Genomic DNA, 19,570 nt, shown 5'->3' with positions numbered 1-19,570 from the left:
GTAACATAAAGTTAAAAAGATACAACATGCTATTTTTTGTTTTTTGTGGGACAATATATTCAACACATTTTCATGTACAATATTAGTTTTCGTGTGTCGTTTGAATATAAATCGTTTCAGGAAATTAAAATGATATATATTGTGTCACAAAAAATAAAAACGAGCTTTTGTATCTCATTAAATCTATGTTAACATACCACATTTAGCGTTGAAATTGTGGCTATTGCTATAGGGAACACTGATTTTTATGTGTTATTTTTATTTTACCAAATATTTGTTGATTTGCGAAATATTCGTTTATTTTGAGTATATATGTTACTTTGAGCTGAATAAGTTGTATGCATACTATGCACATTACAGGTTTAATAATACGTGTGCATACTTAAGGCATATGAAGCAGCATGCAGATTTAAGGCTTTATATGCAGTGTGCATATTTCAAGCTTATTAAGCGGAAGGCACTCTCCTTGCTTACTTAGCAGCATGCAGATTTTAGGCTTGATAAGAGGTACCGGTGTGCACATTTTATGCTTTACGAGTAATTTTTCAAAATTAATGCTCTATAACTAGTGTGGAAACTTCAGGCTTAATAAACATCATACACACTTTGGATTCAATAAACGGTATGCACATTTCAGGCTTAATAAGCCATCTGCACACACCAGGGTTAATACGCATCAATGCACTTTGAAGGTTGAATAAGCAGTATGCACACTTTAGTCATAAAAAGCAGAATGCACTTTTAGGCTTTATAAGCAGTGGTCATATCTCAGGCCTAAAAAGTAGTATACACACTTAAAGCTTAATTAGTAGCCTGCAAAAGTCAGGTTTAATGAGCAGAATGATCACTTAAGGTTTAATCAGTGTACACACGTCCAACATAAAAATTACCAAAAACGTAGTCTAACCTTTTTGTGGTGAATTTCAGCGTTCTCTCTTAACTCCTTTCACGAATGGCTGCTGGAAGGAGTTTCCTTCGTTGCGTAGTTTCCAAATATCCACTGTAAAAATACAAACATTCACAAAAAAGCTTAAATCGAGACCAATCAACCTTTCGTGTAGTCATTCAGTGGGAAAGTGTGTTTAAAGGGGCTTTCCCTCATTTAAATTAATGTAGAAAATCACACAAAATGGATTCTGAACAATATTTCGTTCAGTTAAACAAGCACAACAAAACACAAAATAAACATAATGTACAATTGGCCTTACCTTAAATGAAAATAAAGAACCCTAATATTAGGGAACTAAATAAATGCAAAAATACCACCTCAAAACGGCAAAAAAATGCCATATACTACATTCCAATCAGTATTTCAAGAAATAAAGTTAACACATAAACAATCAATGTTCTTATAGTAATAGCCGAAATTTCAAAATAAATTTTACGCGATCCAAAATGCTCGTTTTTATTTGTTTGTGTCACAATATGTTCCATGTGAATTTACGAAAGTACGACTACGATATCCGAACATTTACGAGCGAACGCGAGATTGGCTTCGGGCAGCTTCGGAAGCACGACGTAGTTCTCATGAATACGTCGTTCTTCCAACGCCCCGCATTCGCTCGTAAATGTTCGGATATCGTGGCGGGAAATTAACATGGAATATATTAATATATTCCATGTTAATTTCCCGCCACGATATATTGTCGCACAAAAAATAAAAACGAGAAATGTTGTATCTTGTTAAAAGGAGATTATACGATTTTTATATGTGTTGATTTGTAATAAAATTATAATGATAAAAATATGATAGATCTACAATAACATAAATTATGCAAGAATAATTATACATTGAAGACGAATTTCATAAAATGCAGCAAATACAAATTAGCGCCCAGAGCCGATTGTGACGAAGATATTTTGTACATATTTTCCTACAATAACCGAAGCATTCGTCTTTTTATGAATAGATATCGTTGAAGGAAATTAAAGTGATCCGTTAAACTAAATTCACATCGTACATGCATGATATACATGCTGGCGAATTCGACTGTACAGACATTTTCGATTTCAGAATTACATATCTGGCTTATTTCGCATATTTCGACACATGTTCTCCTTAACTTTTATTTTAAATTATATTGAAATATTATGAATAATAAGTTTGTTACTTTTTTATATAAATTCATACATATTTGACAAAATCGTATAATCTCCCATTAAACATAACAACATTAAAGTAAGTTTAGAAATTGATATCACAAACATGTGCTTTAAACTAAATGACATGCACGTTCTAAAATAATCTAATCTAATCTTATCACGTTCTAATTTGAATGATCAAAATCTCTTGGTAACTTTCTTATTTATCAGGGCCTAATGGAGGGAAATTTCTCGCTTATTTAATAGGCTCTTAATAAAGGTCAATTAAGGTGAAAACTTTGGTTAGAAAGGTTCGCCAAAACACGAAGTTCTTATCAGCTACACGTTTACACTTCAAGCAAGGGAATGTCTCCAATATCTATCCGCTGTGTTGGTACATGTACCCTAATGAAATTAGAAGGTATTCGGAACGCGTTATCAATGGCCAATACATGTTCAAGTATTACTCCACGTTTAATCTACGCTTGATGTACATAACACGACACATCTTGCAACTAACTGCGATTATTATTGGCATACTAAATGTTATAAATTAAATTATACGACCCTTCACGGAGCGAACACTTTACGATGCACATGTATACGAACAAGGGCTGTTTGTAAAACATGCATGCCCCCCCAAATAGGCTGTCAGTTGTAGTGGCAGCCATTGTGTGAATACGTTTTTTGTCACTGTGACCTTGACCTTTGACCTAGTGACCTGAAAATCAATAGGGGTTATCTGCCAGTCATGGTTAAAGTACCTATGAAGTTTCATGATCCTAAACCCTAAGCGTTATTGAGGTATCATCCGGAAACCATCTGGTGGACGGACGGACCGACCGACCGACCGAAGTACCGACCCCTTCTTCGAAAGGGGGGGAGGGGCATAAAAATACCTAAATTGAGCGAATTAGAAAATGTTCCGTCCATTCTTTAACAAATGTTTAATTATACTCTGAAAAACTGGTTGGCTATCTTTGCTGTATAGTTTGGCATTAAGGATGTACGCCTTTTGGAAATTCCCACATATTTTGTAGATTTGTTTTATACAACACATATTTTCAGTAGTGGTTCTTCAACTTATACGAGTAAAAGTCTCGGTATCGGCGTTGCGCTTAGAATAGCTTCCGCAAATGTTGCCGAAATGTCAACATCAGAGCCTAATTAAGTTGTACTGCCAGATCTCAAAAATAAATTAAGGCTGTTAAAGAAACAGTTTTCATGTGTAAATTAAAATCCAGATTTTAAGCTATGGAAAACGCGCCATAAGGACCATATATCGATGTATTATGTTGATCGGCAATCACTGTCATACAAGAGTATTTGTCAAGTTGCTGAACCAATGTTTAATGAATTTCTAGAGTGATCAACATAGTGACACAAAACTTTATCTACGATATTTTTTTTGCATAATAAGTACTCTTCTGTGATCGTCAACATTCTCGGAGTTGGGTCTCCAATAAGACAGTAAACTACGTTCGTTCGTCCTCAATTAGTGTATGTGAATATAAGGCGGTGAAGTATTGTTAAGTAAAACATCCGCGACATAAGTTATAAGTCGTTGATTTTATTGACCATCGTTCTCGACAACAAAAAACATCGACGCCGTATATCTTTTAAAAATATATTTCTGGTTCTTACGTTAGGCCGGTTTAAATTGTATGTTGCAGAATACCCGTTGTGTCATGTTTCATCCAGCAGGAATGCAACGCCTTCTTGTTCGTAATTTCAATGGACCATCCACATGGCGCATTCATCATTTACTGACTTAACAATAAGAATATAATGCAATAACTTGTCGGGAGCCCATATTCTCATATTATGAGAAGCAAGTCCTGTTGCACATGCGTCACATGTTTCTCGCTAAAATAAAAGAGGACGAGAAACGAAGACTGTGTAGAGCTGGCGCTTGCGAACAACTAATGTCAGTACCAACAATTTCAAGCCATTTCGCTGTTAACTACGCTTAGCCGGATACCCGCCACATGTGCCTCATCCGCGCGAGAAAGAGTTGTATAATGTATGCAAGAGGGTTGAGTTCTTCAACTATATTCATTCACAAATGGAAACATTATGCAAATATCGTGTTAAATGTATTATTTTTGAACGTGGCGTATATAGAAACAAAACAATAAACAATTTTTGTATTATACGTGTCGCGGAAGAGATTGTTTATTAATGATTAAAATAGTCATGCACAGGTCATTCATAATCTGAGGCTATTAATAGATGCGGCTGCCGATAAACAAGGGAGAGTCCATTTGCACGTGTGATAACAACGCAATAGTATAAGGTTACGCTTGTTCATATTCACAGTTCTCAATTTATACAACATTGAACATGAGTTCAACAATAATTACAGGGATGCGATAGACAACAACAAAAATGCTTCATAATCGCTTAAACCGATTATAAAAAACAATCAAATATAACAATAATTATCTTTTAAAAAGGTAGTCGATGTAAATGCTGACTTTAAAATAAAGTTAGAAATTTACACCTCTAAATAATGAAATGGAAAAGAAAAAGTTAACTATTGTTTTTTTATACTTGTTAGTCGCATATTCACCGCATGAAATGTGTGTTATTATAGGCAAACCAAATATTAGTATAAGTAGATAAAAATATACTATGGGATTGAACACCATAATGTGTCCGCACATGGCTTATTATGGGTTTATTTCTTCATCATCGAAATATATCGTATGTTAATATTTGATTAACATGCAGTTTTCTATCCAATCATTTATATCACACTTTCATAGCCGCGTCATGCGAAAATGGGTCTTATGGTCTTTTGGCCAACGTAGCTCAAGTTTTAATGTGGTTTGCTTGAGAATTTAACACAATGCTATTTAATACCAATACAATTATTATAATATTTATATTGTGGTTCATTTTTTGTTTGACTTAAACCAAGCGAAGGGTACGCTCACTAAGCGAGTTACGATAGTAAACAGCACACTTTACGTTCAACCTGCGTTCGCACATAAAAAGAAATGGTCCACTAGGCGCTACGTTTCCTTTGCTTACTTCAGTTAAACGTCAATTCTTTACATTATTGCAATCATAAGGCCCCGGCTTCTGGATATTTTAAGTTTCATTGGTTGGTTATTAATAGAAATTTACAAAGGCTTGCGAATAATACGTCTCGCGGAATTGTATATTCTTGCATAATAAAAGTCATAGTCGCATCGTATTTGTGTTTAGCGTACTTCTTAGTATTTTTGCTCAACACAGGTCATTCATAATCTGAGGCTATTAATAGATGCTGATAAACAAGTATAGTGGGATGTTGTGAAACCTCGTCCATAGTGCATGCTACTACAGCGGGGTTAAATTTGATATGTCTTGGAAACATTCTTTTGTTCTCAACAGATAGCGGCGATCTTTCATGGGTGCTAACAACGCAATAGTAGAAGGTTAAATTTGTTACAGTTCTCAATTAATAAAACGTTCGACATGAGTTCACCAATTACTACAGGTATAGTATAGACAACAACAAACATGCTTTATAATCGCTTAAACAAAATTAAAAAAAAACACAAACTAAATATAACAAGAAATATCTTTTAAAAAGGTAGTCGGTGTAAATTCTGACTTTGAAATAAAGTTTGCAATCGTTTCTAAATAATGAAATTGAAAACAAAAGTTAAGTTATTGTGTTTGTTAACTTGTTAGTCGCATATTCACCGCATGAAATTTGTGTTATCATTGTCAAACCACACATCAGTGTAAGTAAATAAAATTACCACATATTAGTGTAAGTTGATGAACATTATACTACGTTAGTGCACAATATATGTGTCCCCACTTGCATTATTATGAGTGTATTTCTTCACCATCAAAATATATCGTATGTTAATATTTGATTTACAGGCATTTCTTCTTTCGACACATTTAAATCACACGTTCATAGCCGCGTCATGCGAAAATGGGTCTTATGCCTTTCGGCCAGCGTATCTTAAGCACAACCTGTGCTATGCCTTTCGGCCAGCGTATCTTAAGCACAACCTGTGCATTTGCGCAGTCTGGTCAGAGGCAATTCTGTTCGCTATGAAATCACCCAATGTGTCATGGTCTCATTATGTATCTCCTGACCAGACTGAGAGATGCGCAGGCTAAGTGGGCTATACATATGATGGGCGCATATGGAATAAGGCCCATTTTTGCATGACGTAGGTCAATAAAAATCTCATTTCGATTTGTGAATGGCACATTTTAGCACAATTATTTTCGATACAAAATTAAATTCAAAATAGCAAACTTGTATATAATGGCAGCCTATCCAGGCGTTTAGGAACAATTTCCAGACGATTTGACCGAGTACGGCAAACATTTGTGGTTGGATAATTAAAAGATCGTGAGCCTTTACTATTTGTTTGTTTTCTCATCTTGAAAACAAAGCTGTGTTGATCGAAAATAAATAATATATTCCCCGGACGATTTAGTAAACTACTCTGACCCTGACATTCTGCGAGATGGATTTTAACGCGATATTGTAACTGGGCCACAATTTGTGTCGTTTGAAAATGCAGTGAGTAGTCCGGAATTTCTTATACTGAATAGTGATACAGCCTTTGCGCTGAGCACAGAATCAGTGATGTAGCCAAAGTTCAGAGGTTTTATCTCAAATCAGCCTATGAAATATTCGAATATATTCATGCGTGTCTGCTGGCGTTATCTTAAAGACATTTAAGGTGAAAAGCTGGGTAAAACAGCTATGCCGAAAATGCGCATTAGTGTTGTATACCCATGTTAAGGTCAGAGTTGTTGACACCGTGTGTACTGCTAGGGTAACAAGTAATGCATAAAACACAAAGTACGGGTCAACAGGGCTGTCTTTATGACTACCTAATTCGTGAGTAAAAAGTATTGCTCGCAGATTTATTTTTTATTTATTTGATCAATTATCTTATTGTATATTTTGAATTTGTATATGGTGTCAAAAATCAAAAGTTTTGCACAGGGAATTTCCATAATGAAATTATATTCTTAGTAAGATATGTATTCGATATACCAACAATATTCATATAATATGATGGTGATTGTAAATTGTCTTTATATTCAGTTCTGATTACCATTTTCATCATACTTTCTATGCTTTCTGAACGTCAAAAAATGGTCATGTTGTTGTTATGTTGCCTAAGTTATCTCTATAAAATAAATAGGATGATAAAAAGTGCACACACTTCTCGATCCGTGCGTTAAGACACACTCTTTATAAATTTGAATGGCTTGTGTTGATTTCAAATTTGCGATTAATTTTGAAAAATGAGTTTCGTCTTAAATTATGCAATAGCGAACAACTTCAGTGCCTTCAGCGCTTTGCTCATAACTGTAAAGCCACGCATGAATTTAATATAGACCGAACTCACGTGTAATAAAGCATATGTCTACATTAGCACGATTAACTTTTAAAGCAGATCTACGCCACCTGCAACTCGACCTAACATCATCAACATAAGTAAAGTGGTACATATTTTGAGCATTATTTAGTAACTCATTTAAAGCCATTGCTAAGTAACCAATTTATTTCATATTAACAGACTACAGTCTTCAATAGTTAAACAAACACACTAATTATATTGCTTAATAATATATTGAACTTTATTGCATATATATTTTTTGACATCGATTTAAAATATAACTATTTGTTGTTTATTTACATATGTTTCAGCTGTGATCCAAGGCAGTTGGAGATGCTATTGTTTCTTTCTTTTGCTTTTTGAGATTTTGCAGTTGACGTTTCAGTTGTTCCTCGTCGTCCGAATATGAAAATAAATTACTGTGCACAATACCCCTGCGTTAAATCGTCATACAGTCTGTCCATGACATCTGCGTAGGTGCCGTTGCACGGACGTAGCTGTGTGTTCACTCGACAATATTTGGCTTTGTCCACTGCTGAGCAATACTCGGCTTTAGTGATCCCTGCTGCCATTGCAACACTTTGCATGATGCCATAAATTCCACCCAGAGGGCAGCTGTTCTTGGCGTCCCTAAATCTGGCCAGGGTACAGTGGAACTGGCTCGCTATCAGGTCTTTGTTGGCGCAGTACAATCCCAACGCCGAGGTGAACATGTCCACGTTGATATATTGTTTAACGAAAATATCTACCTGGCGTTTACTGTATTTTAGCACGCTTGCAACACAGGATGAATACTCGGATACTCGGCCACAGAATAGGTCTAAGCTCTGTCGTTGGACCTCAGCGGCCAAAGTAGCATTAATTATGTTTGGTGCTGAAAGGTCGGACGGCGGGAACAGCATCGCCAGTGCATCATTAAAGACACGATCACCGCACAGAAATACAGCGGATTCGAAAATATTCGGCGGATCTGATAAAGGACCTGTCGGCGGTTGTGACGCTGCTGGCGTTGATGACGTAGCCAATGACGTCAATGGTGAAGTTGGAATGGAAATACAATCGCATGTGTATAGACACGCGATGGTAAGCACTATGAATTTCAGAGAACTGAGAACCATTTTTTGTATCTGAAAACCAATTATGATAAATATAATTGGACGCTATTATTAACATTGTTTGTTTAGGTCTAAGTGTATTTTTTTAATTAATGTAAAATGTTAAAGCATTATTTCCTTTAAAAAAATCATAAATGAATTCCTTATAAGTTTTTATATTGCTTATATATAAGTTAACTCGGCAGTAAAATCTGTGTTTGATGTCAAATTTATTACCATATTTCTTTTTATAAACAATTGTCGCTATGCATTTTATTTTTATGAAATCCTTACCTCAATGCTAATCACTTCTTCTCGCAAGATAAACTGTAAGTGTATTCTATGTCGTTAATTAATAGTCTATGTAGATCAGTGGCGGTTTATATAACCAAGGCATTTCGTAATGTTCACCGTAAAAGTTGATATTTCGTAATTTGCACCGAAAGTGTTGGTATTTCGTAATCTGTCGCATCCGCGCGAGAAAGAGTTGTATAATTTATGCAAGAGTTTTGAGTTATTCAACTACATGTATATTCATTCACAAATGGAAACATTACGCGAATATCGTGTTAAATGGAGTCTTTTTGAACGGGGCGAATGTAGAAAAGAATCAATAAACTATGTTTGTATTATACGTGTCGCGGAAGAGATTGTTTATGAATGATTAAAATAGTCCACTATCTGCTGCGTCTAAATTACGTAGAATTTTTGCTCAGAACAGGTCGTTCATAATCTGAGGCTATTAATAGATGCGACTTCGATAAACAAGGGAGAGTCCAATTTCACGGGTGATAACAAACGCAATAGTATGGCTAGCGGTTCGACGCATAATCCCAAGAAACTAGGTTTCTCATGAGAACATAGGTTCTCAAAATGAGAACCTAGGTTCTCGATTGCAGATTGCACATGGCTATGGCGAGCGGTTCGACGCAAAATCTCAAGAAACTAGGTTTCTCATGAGAACCTAGGCTAGAATGAGAACCTAGGTTCTCATGTGAACTATGGTTCCCAAATAAAATCTTGGGTTCTCATGAAAACCTAGGTTATCAGAGAGAACGACGCGAAAAGCCGTCGAGAACCTAGGTTCTTGTATAAACCTAGGATATAAAACAAGAACTTAAGTTCTCAGAATGAGAACCTAGGTTCTAATGAAAACCTAGTTTCTCATAACAACCTTTGTTCTATATGTGTATGAGAATCTAGGTTCTCATGAAAAACCTAGTTTCTCATGAGAACCTAGGTTCTCGAGAGTAAACTTAGGTTTTCAAGTGAGAATCTAGGTTCTCATGAAAATCTAGGTTCTCATAAAAAACACCAGGGGTCCGTCTTATCAAAGATCGTACGACAATGTTAACTTACGATTGAATTTTGTAATTTTAAAATGTAAGCGATAATGATTTGTATGTTTCAAATATAAAGGATATTTGACAGCTACTTTGAAAATGAACGGAAATGAATGCAAAAGTAATTATAAATGTCAAGTGAGAATCTAGGTTCTCATAAAAATCTAGGTTTCTTGGGATTTCATAAACCTAGTTTCTCATCGACATTGGTCTGAACACGTTTATAAAAAATTAAACTGTTTATGAAATACATCTTTTATTGTAAATATTATTTTGAGACTAAAAATTGAAACACATTCAGATCAATCGTTACATAATTCATTGTTACAGCATTAAATGAGTTTCAGATATTCAGTTACCTTGTTCGGTTCTTAAACGACTGTACGGTACAGTTTTCTATTCAAAGTATGTCTGTGATATAGTAAGCAAGCATTATGGTATAAATAGAAGTTTAATATCTATTGATAATATGTAATAATGTCTTATTCAATCATAAGACATCGGCCCACACTGCAAGAAACACTTATGCACTAAAGACTTGGCAAACATATTTCAATACCTTGAAATATCTGCAAAAATAAAGTCCTTAACGGCGTGTTTTCATTCTGTCCAGCCCGTATGTAATCATATGTGAACCCCATTGATCCTGTGCCCTGAATAATATGTGTCCCGTATTCCAAACGAGCACGTTTACGCAGTCCGACGCGTAAGTCTGGAAACCTAGGTTCTCATGAGAGCCTATGGTTCCCAAATGAAAACCACGGATTTAGTATTAAAGACGCGTAATTCTGAAAACCTAGGTTCTCATGAGAACCTAGGCTAGAATGAGAACCTAGGTTCTCATGTGAACTATGGTTCCCAAATAAAATCTTGGGTTCTCATGAAAACCTAGGTTATCAGAGAGAACGACGCGAAAAGCCGTCGAGAACCTAGGTTCTTGTATAAACCTAGGATATAAAACAAGAACTTAAGTTCTCAGAATGAGAACCTAGGTTCTAATGAAAACCTAGTTTCTCATAACAACCTTTGTTCTATATGTGTATGAGAATCTAGGTTCTCATGAAAAACCTAGTTTCTCATGAGAACCTAGGTTCTCGAGAGTAAACTTAGGTTTTCAAGTGAGAATCTAGGTTCTCATGAAAATCTAGGTTCTCATAAAAAACACCAGGGGTCCGTCTTATCAAAGATCGTACGACAATGTTAACTTACGATTGAATTTTGTAATTTTAAAATGTAAGCGATAATGATTTGTATGTTTCAAATATAAAGGATATTTGACAGCTACTTTGAAAATGAATGGAAATGAATGCAAAAGTAATTATAAATGTCAAGTGAGAATCTAGGTTCTCATAAAAATCTAGGTTTCTTGGGATTTCATAAACCTAGTTTCTCATCGACATTGGTCTGAACACGTTTATAAAAAATTAAACTGTTTATGAAATACATCTTTTATTGTAAATATTATTTTGAGACTAAAAATTGAAACACATTCAGATCAATCGTTACATAATTCATTGTTACAGCATTAAATGAGTTTCAGATATTCAGTTACCTTGTTCGGTCCTTAAACGACTGTACGGTACAGTTTTCTATTCAAAGTATGTCTGTGATATAGTAAGCAAGCATTATGGTATAAATAGAAGTTTAATATCTATTGATAATATGTAATAATGTCTTATTCAATCATAAGACATCGGCCCACACTGCAAGAAACACTTATGCACTAAAGACTTGGCAAACATATTTCAATACCTTGAAATATCTGCAAAAATAAAGTCCTTAACGGCGTGTTTTCATTCTGTCCAGCTCGTATGTAATCATATGTGAACCCCATTGATCCTGTGCCCTGAATAATATGTGTCCCGTATTCCAAACGAGCACGTTTACGCAGTCCGACGCGTAAGTCCGGAAACCTAGGTTCTCATGAGAGCCTATGGTTCCCAAATGAAAACCACGGATTTAGTATTAAAGACGCGTAATTCTGAAAACCTAGGTTCTCATGAGAACCTATGGTTCCCGAATGAAATCCACGGATATGGCAAGCAGTTCGACGCATAATCTCAAGAAACTAGGTTTTTCATGAGAACCTAGGATCTCATTCTGAGAACCTAGGTTCTCATAAGAACCTAGGTTTTCAAATGAGAACCTATGATCTCATGAGTAACCTAGTTTTGAAAACTTGGGTTCTTGAAGCCATGTGCAATCTTCAAGCGAGAACCTAGGTTCTCATTCTGAGAACCTAGGTTATCATGACAAACCTAGTTTCTTGGGATTATGCGTCGAATCGCTTTCCATACATACAATTTGTTACGTTTCATACGGGTACGCTCACGTAGTGAGTTACGATAGTAAACAACACACTTTACATTCAACCTGCGTTCGCACATAGAAAGAAAGGGTCAACTAGGTGCTACGTTTCCTTTGCTTATTTCAGTTAGAGGTCAATTCTTTTACATAATTGCAATCATAAGGTCCGGTTTCTGGATATGCATAGTTTCATTGGTTAGTTATTAATAGAAGTTTACAAAGGCATGCGAATAATACGTCTCGCGGAAGTGTATATTCTTGCATAATAAAAGTCATAGTCGCATCTTATTTGTGATAAGCGTGCTTTGTAGTATTTTTGCTCGGAACAGGTCATTCATAATCAGAGGCTATTTGTAGATGCTGATAAACAAGTATAGTGGGATGTTGTGTAACCTCGTTCATAGTGAATGCTACTACAGCGGAATTAAATTTGATATGTCTTGGAGACATTCTTTTTTTCTCAACAGATAACGGCGATCTTTTGTATTCACGGGTGTTAACAACGCAATAGTAGAAGGTTAAATTCTCAATTAATAAAACGTTGAACATAAGTTCAACAATTACTACAGGTATAGTGTAGACAACAACACAATGCTTTATAATCGCTAAAGTTGAATAAAAAAACAACAACTAAATATAACAAGAAACATCTTTTGGCGGCCTTTTTCTCACCGATCTGGACCATTTTCGGACTCGTCCGAGATATTAATGAAACCAGTGTTTTGACCAAGTTTCATGATGATTGGGCAAAAATTGTGACTTCCAGAGTGTTCACAAGCCCCGCCCCCTGGCGGCCATGTTTTTTAACGGACCAGAACCATTTTTGAACTCAACCAACATATCATAAAGACAAACATTCTGACAAAGTTAGTAACATGATAATTGGGCATCAAATGTGACTTCTACAGTGTTCACAAGGTTTTTATTTTTTTGACCTAGTGACTTAGTTTTTGACCCAGCATGACCCAGTTTCGAACTCAGTCGAGGTATCAACGGGACAAATGTTCTGACCAAGTTTCATGAACATCAGACAATAAATGTGGCCTCTAGAGTGTTCACAAGGCTAATTGTTGACGACGGACAACGCACGACGGACAAAAGGCGATCACAAAAGCTCACCATGTGCACGTTGTGCTCAGGTGAGCTAAACAGGAAGTCGGCGTTAATTCTGACTTTGAAATAAAGTTTGCAATCGTTTCTAAATAATTAAATTGAAAACAAAAGTTTAATTATGATGTTTGTTAATTTGTCAGTCGCATATTCACCGCATGAAATGTGTGTTATCATTGTCAAACCACACATCAGTGTTAGTAGATAAAAATACTACTACCGGAGTACCACACATTAGTGTAAATAGATAAAAATTATACTACGGGAGTCCACATGCCTTATTATGAGTGTATTTCTTCACCATCGAAATATATCGTATGATTATATTTGATTTACACGCATTTTCTTTCGACACATTTAAACCACACGTTCATAACCGCGTCATGCGAAAATGGGTCTTATGCGTTTCGGCAAATGTAGAGAGTATTCCGGAATTCCTTACACTGAATAGTGATACATCCTTTGCGCTGAGCACAGAATCAGTGATGTAGCCAAAGTTCAGAGGTTGAATCTCGAGACAGCCTATAAAATATTCGAATATATTCATGCGTGTCTGCTGGCGTTATGTAAAAGTCATTTAAGGTGAAAAGCTACGTAAAACAGTTACGCCGAAAAAGCGCATTAGTGCTCTATACCCAGGTTTAGGTCAGAGTTGCGTGTGAATTGCTAGGGTAACAAGTAATGCATAAACAACACAGTACGGGTCAACAGGGCTGTCTTTCTGACTACCTATTTCGTGAGTACAAAGTATTAATCGCAGATTTATTTTTTATTTAATCTTCATCGATTATCTTATTGTATATTTTGAATGTGTATATGGTATCAAAAATCAAAAGTTTTTTACAGGGAATTTCCATAATAAAATTTTATTCTTAGTAAGATAGGTATTCGATATTCCAACCATATTCATATATTATGATGGTGATTGCAAATTGTCTTTATATTCAGTTCTCATTACCATTTTCATCATTCTTTCTATTCTTTCCGAACGTCAATAAATTTCCATGTTGTTGTTATTTTGTCTAAGTTATCTCTATAAAATAAATAGGATGATACAAACTGCACTCACATCTCAACCCTTGCGTTAAGCACACTCTTTATAAATGATCGTCTGATGTGAGTTAACGAGGAGATTCGGTGACTAGACAAGGCATGTTGATTGTTGTTCAACCTTCCAGAGCTCCAGATAAGGGTCGTATTTTCGTAATTACGAATTATTTTCAAGTCCGTTACGTATTTATTTTAAAATCTTGTCGTACCATTAAGAATTACAAAATCAAGTTACGAATATTATTTTTACATCGGTTCGTATCGATTTTTATTGCGTTCTTTTCGTGTATTAAAGATCTTTGCGGTGCCTATATAGAGAATGGTTATCGTGTTTGTTTAACAAAGCGCAGTTTTCCAATAAAAGCGGCGTATACAGTTTGTCAAAAAACAATGGCGGCGCCCAGAGAGCGTCCTAAAAAACTGCAAAGCGTCCAAAAACATGCTTTTAACATATTGTACGCAAATTTAGCCGAAGTTAAATGTTTAGAAAGACATTATTGAAATGATCTTATACGATGTTGTATGTTCAGTTTCCGACACAGTCGGAAAAGCTAAACAAAAACGCGACACGACGGGTCCAAACTTAAACACAAAAAAACATTGAACGAGTGGAAGGGACAAGTCCCGTGGCTAATCGTTGAAAAGATTGAAAGGGAAACCCGTTTTAATTGTGAAATATGTAAAAATTCATCTAAGGCATGCAATCTAAGCACAGTTTGGGCATATGAAGGTTTTTGAAAAATAAAATTGTATAATACTGAAAAGACACTGTTGAACTCGTGTAAATAAAGTTGCTAGTATGTTTATTTTGATTTTTTTTTGCATGAAAATAACCATTATTATTTATTTTTAGGTCATTTATAAAAAATAAGAATTATTTTCCAAAACTTAGTAGTAACGTTAAGAATAAAATTTCAGAGTTAAGAATTCTTTTTGAAAATCTGGTAGTAATTTAAGAATGTCACAAAACCTTATCTGGAGCTCTGACCTTCTATAAATGTCACATTTAGTGTTAAGAAGTGTTGCGTTGCAAACTCCTTTGCTTTAGAGCGACAACTCGCATAAGCGTGTCCGTTTTAAACTACTTTCATAGATGTATTGTTATTAATGTTTTATGACCATGTTTGCGTCCCATGTATATCATACATGTATTGGACAAACTGTAATTTTCGTGCGCTTAAGATTATGATTATAATATGCTGTTTTCAACACTCGGTCAATGCTTTGTGATGCTGTTTTCAACACTGGGTCAATGCTTTGTGATGCTGTTTTCAACACTGGGTCAATGCTTTGTGATGTTGTTTTCAACACTGGGTCAATGCTTTGTGATGCTGTTTTCAACACTCGGTCAATGCTTTGTGATGCTGTTTTCAACACTCGGTCAATGCTTTGTGATGCTGTTTTCAACACTGGGTCAATGCTTTGTGCTGCTGTTTTCAACACTGGGTCAATGCTTTGTGCTGCTGTTTTCAACACTAGGCCAATGCTTTGTGATGCTGTTTTCAACACTGGGTAAATGCTTTGTGATGCTGTTTTCAACACTGGGTCAATGCTTTGTGATGCTGTTTTCAACACTGGGTCAATGATTTGTGATGCTGTTTTCAACACTGGGTCAATGCTTTGTGATGTTGTTTTCAACACTGGGTCAATGCTTCGTGATGCTGTTTTCAACACTGGGTCAATGCTTTGTGATGCCTTTGTATAAAAGAGCAATATTAAGATTGAAACAATGAAACGAGCAATTGCGAATGACTCGAATAAAGAGATTTCTTTCTAAGAAATAAAAGGCTCTTTATTCAATCAACTGTTTATCCTATTATTATTATGGTAAGTTTATCAAACAAAATCACAAATTTGTAAACGTGTACATTCTATTCCGGTATTTAAAAATAGATAAATGATTTAAGTAAAGATTATATAATTATTAAGGGAAGCTACTCTTTACCGCTAACTGAATTTACATCAATAGTACGTCCGCCCCTTAAACTGCCATTTCATTCGTTACAATTTCTTATAATCAATTAGTCAATGTCATTCGGCTCATCGTCAAATATATTTGCGAAAATACTAATACACAATTAACGATTTGTCTGTAGTGATTGTCAGAATGTTTTATAACCACAGTTCAAGAGGTTTCACATTGACCTCGCTAATGTTAAGAAATGAAATTGACTCAGAAAAAATACAATTTAAGTTACAGTTTAACATCGCTTATGTTAAGAATTGAAATTAGGCTCAACAAAATTACATTGAACGTTACATACGAACATCGTTGTTATTCACAATTGAAATCTACTCAACAAATATACAGTGAAAGTGGTGAGTGAACATCGGGTTCACGTTACGATCTCAACATTAAGATCTCAACATTAACTCAGCCATGGATAATGATAGCAACTCATCGCACTCGTAAGTATAGTTAGTATTTTGCTGTAACATGTTGCAGTAAAAAGGAATAGTGTTTTCAATAATTGATATCTCGGTCCAATCAATCCAGAATTCGGGGGAAGAAAGGATGAGGGACGTAACAATTCAGAGGGATCATCATCATCCCCATAACATCCCTTCAGATGCCACAAGCACCACTGCCACCACCACGATCATATTTATTATAATCGTTTGACGATAATTATGATAATGACTTTGATTTATAATAAATGATTTAGTATTTTGAGTACTCGATACATCAATGTATAAAACTCGCTCTTTGCGAGGCTATTTGGAAGATCGCATACAATCAAAGATGATTTCGAATTGGTGATCTATTAAACCACCTAAGACCACGGCACATAAATCGATGCGCACCACTAAATAACGAAATGAATCCAGTGTCCATCCGCTTTGTTAGTACATGTATCCTCATGAACTTAGAATGTTTTCAGAACGTATTATCAAGAGCCAATAAATGTTCAAGTATTTCTCCACTTTTAATCTACTTTTGAAGTAAATAAACACGACACATCTTCAACTTACTACGGTAATTTATTGCCATATGAAATGTTACATTCTCATGTCAACTCTTCCTAAGGCAAACGATTTACGCTTGATAAGAAAGTTACTACGAGGTTTTAATTCCACAACATAGTAACTATACGTCCCGCGTTTTTATGCCATTCTTTCGCATTAGAGCATGTTATATAATTGAAAGCATATATTTGTAATAACAATCTCTGAACTATTACTGAAGTTTGTTATATTTAAAGTTAGGTATCTGCATTTAAAACGTTCGAACTATGCTTAATTGAAACGCGTTTTATTATCATGTACGGAATTCTTCGACGTGCATTAAATCATTTTTATTATTGCAAATTTGTTTGGGAACCATTATTATTTATGTTTTATAATAATGAATTGAAGTACTCTGATCACAATTAATTTTCATGTTTAGATTTTTAGCCTTTTTCAACAAAAGCATGTTCATTTTTATTTAAAGTAATAAGTTAAATTTGTTAAAGTTTAATGAGAATTATTAAATATTGACTCTTATATGGTCAATAACAAAAAATTAACAAGTGGTTCACGGTAAACGGAAGGTAATGTTTTACCTATTAATTTAGCTGGAAGACACTACGAACTTCATGCATGTGTGTACATGTATACCTTGTTTACCGGTAATATTAATTAAGAGTACTTTTTGCGAGTGTAGCTTGAAACAACTATTCAATAATTCGAGATCATGTTTACGTGTAAATGAATCTAGTTTAAAGGCACATGATGTGATTAAGTAACAGTCCAGTGTTGGTACATTTTAATTAATTCTTTAAACAGTGATCTAGTAAAATTAAGGCGGCTTTTCCTTAACGATGGAAATCGACATTTACAAAACTAACAATTCAAGATAAAAACGTATTATTGTTTTTGTCAAATTTACACATCAAAATATACTAATCTGACCACCACGACAAAAACGATAAGATAATACAATTATCATAGAAGCGATCAGCATAACATAAACAGAGTCGATTATATATGATATACAACACATATTATATATTATAAAGCACAATTATGACCAAAATTACATGTAAAGAAAAGAATAATAGATATATATGAGTCGCGTCTTTAAGCATCCACACTTTTGAAATCTCAAGCTAAACTTGTCGGTCGCATATGAAGGGCGGTCCAATAAATAGCAGATTAAAGCTCTCTATAACTGAAAAGGTTCTATTTTCTCCTATTTCCTCATATTTTATCAATTGGAAAATCCGTATTATAACTGACTAACGAGTTAAACGTCCGTATAAGGGGCGGACAACGATCGATGTAATTTCGTTAAGCGGTAAAGAGTAGCTTCCCTAAATAATAATGCAATTTTTATTAAAATTAGTTTCCTAATATTTTTTAAATACCGCATGCATATTGATATTCTTACAAATTATCTCTTCGCATACGCATAATTATTTCAGATAGTTTGCTATGTTTTATAACAGCGTATATTCTGTTTAAAAGTGCAGAATCCAATCAGTTTTGAAAACAAAATATGTTAAAGGCATAACAGATAACGAATATTGTATTTTGTCCAATACTGTTCGATATATACGGAACGTATTAACTCATTTATGCCTAGTGGACTCGTCCATCCTCCTAAATTGGTTCAATTTATTTCCAAAATTATGGATGTCTAGTACATTTATTTCTATATTTAGAATATTCCTTACATAAATTCCTTTAAGCAAACAGCGTATAAATGGGTTAATGTTGACAACACAATAATAACTACACGCCAATGATTAGAGTTAAAAACGTAAACGTTGGTGTTAGTTATCGTTCGAAAAGAAATGAGCCGCGAACTGGTAAAATAGGGTTTACTGCATGTGCGTAAAGTGTCGTTCCATATTAGCATGTGCTTTCCCGCGTTTATGGAATTTTTGTTAATAGGAAGTCTTCAAAACGAAATCCCATTTAAGGCTGAAATTGTCATCCCTGATAAGTTTGTGCGGACTTAAAATGCGTATCTTAAACGACACTTTACGCGCATGCATTTAACCCCGTTTTGCCGGAGTGCGGCTCAAATTAATTAAAAACGCTATACTGCTTCACACTAATTGTCATTTATGGAAGGTTGAGCAACTATCAAAATGCATGGGCTAGTCGCCCATTCTCATCTTTAACTGAACATCAGATGATCGTGGGGCGTAAAAAAGACACCGTGTATCGTTGTTGTATCGTTGTTTGAATCAAACAGAGCAATCACAGCCTCCTTTCCAGATAA

At 34.9% G+C, this 19,570-nt stretch overlaps 1 protein-coding gene across 4 annotated transcripts in view; it reads right to left on the bottom strand.

Annotated features, from left to right (window-relative positions):
* LOC127880334 (putative amine oxidase [copper-containing]) overlaps positions 1-19,570 on the bottom strand; it is a 61,314-nt gene that overhangs the window by 14,524 nt on the left and 27,220 nt on the right. For all 4 annotated transcript variants that reach the window (XM_052427744.1, XM_052427743.1, XM_052427745.1 and 1 more), the window contains one exon: positions 908-1,000. The gene's annotated coding sequence lies outside the window, so the exon portion shown is untranslated. The remainder of the gene's footprint in view (positions 1-907; positions 1,001-19,570) is intronic.

The sequence above is a fragment of the Dreissena polymorpha genome, chromosome 4 (assembly GCF_020536995.1).
Source record: "Dreissena polymorpha isolate Duluth1 chromosome 4, UMN_Dpol_1.0, whole genome shotgun sequence".
NCBI classification, from domain to species: domain Eukaryota; kingdom Metazoa; phylum Mollusca; class Bivalvia; order Myida; family Dreissenidae; genus Dreissena; species Dreissena polymorpha.
The sequence above is the reverse complement of the archived record's forward strand: the minus strand, read 5'-3'. Positions and strand labels throughout refer to the sequence as shown.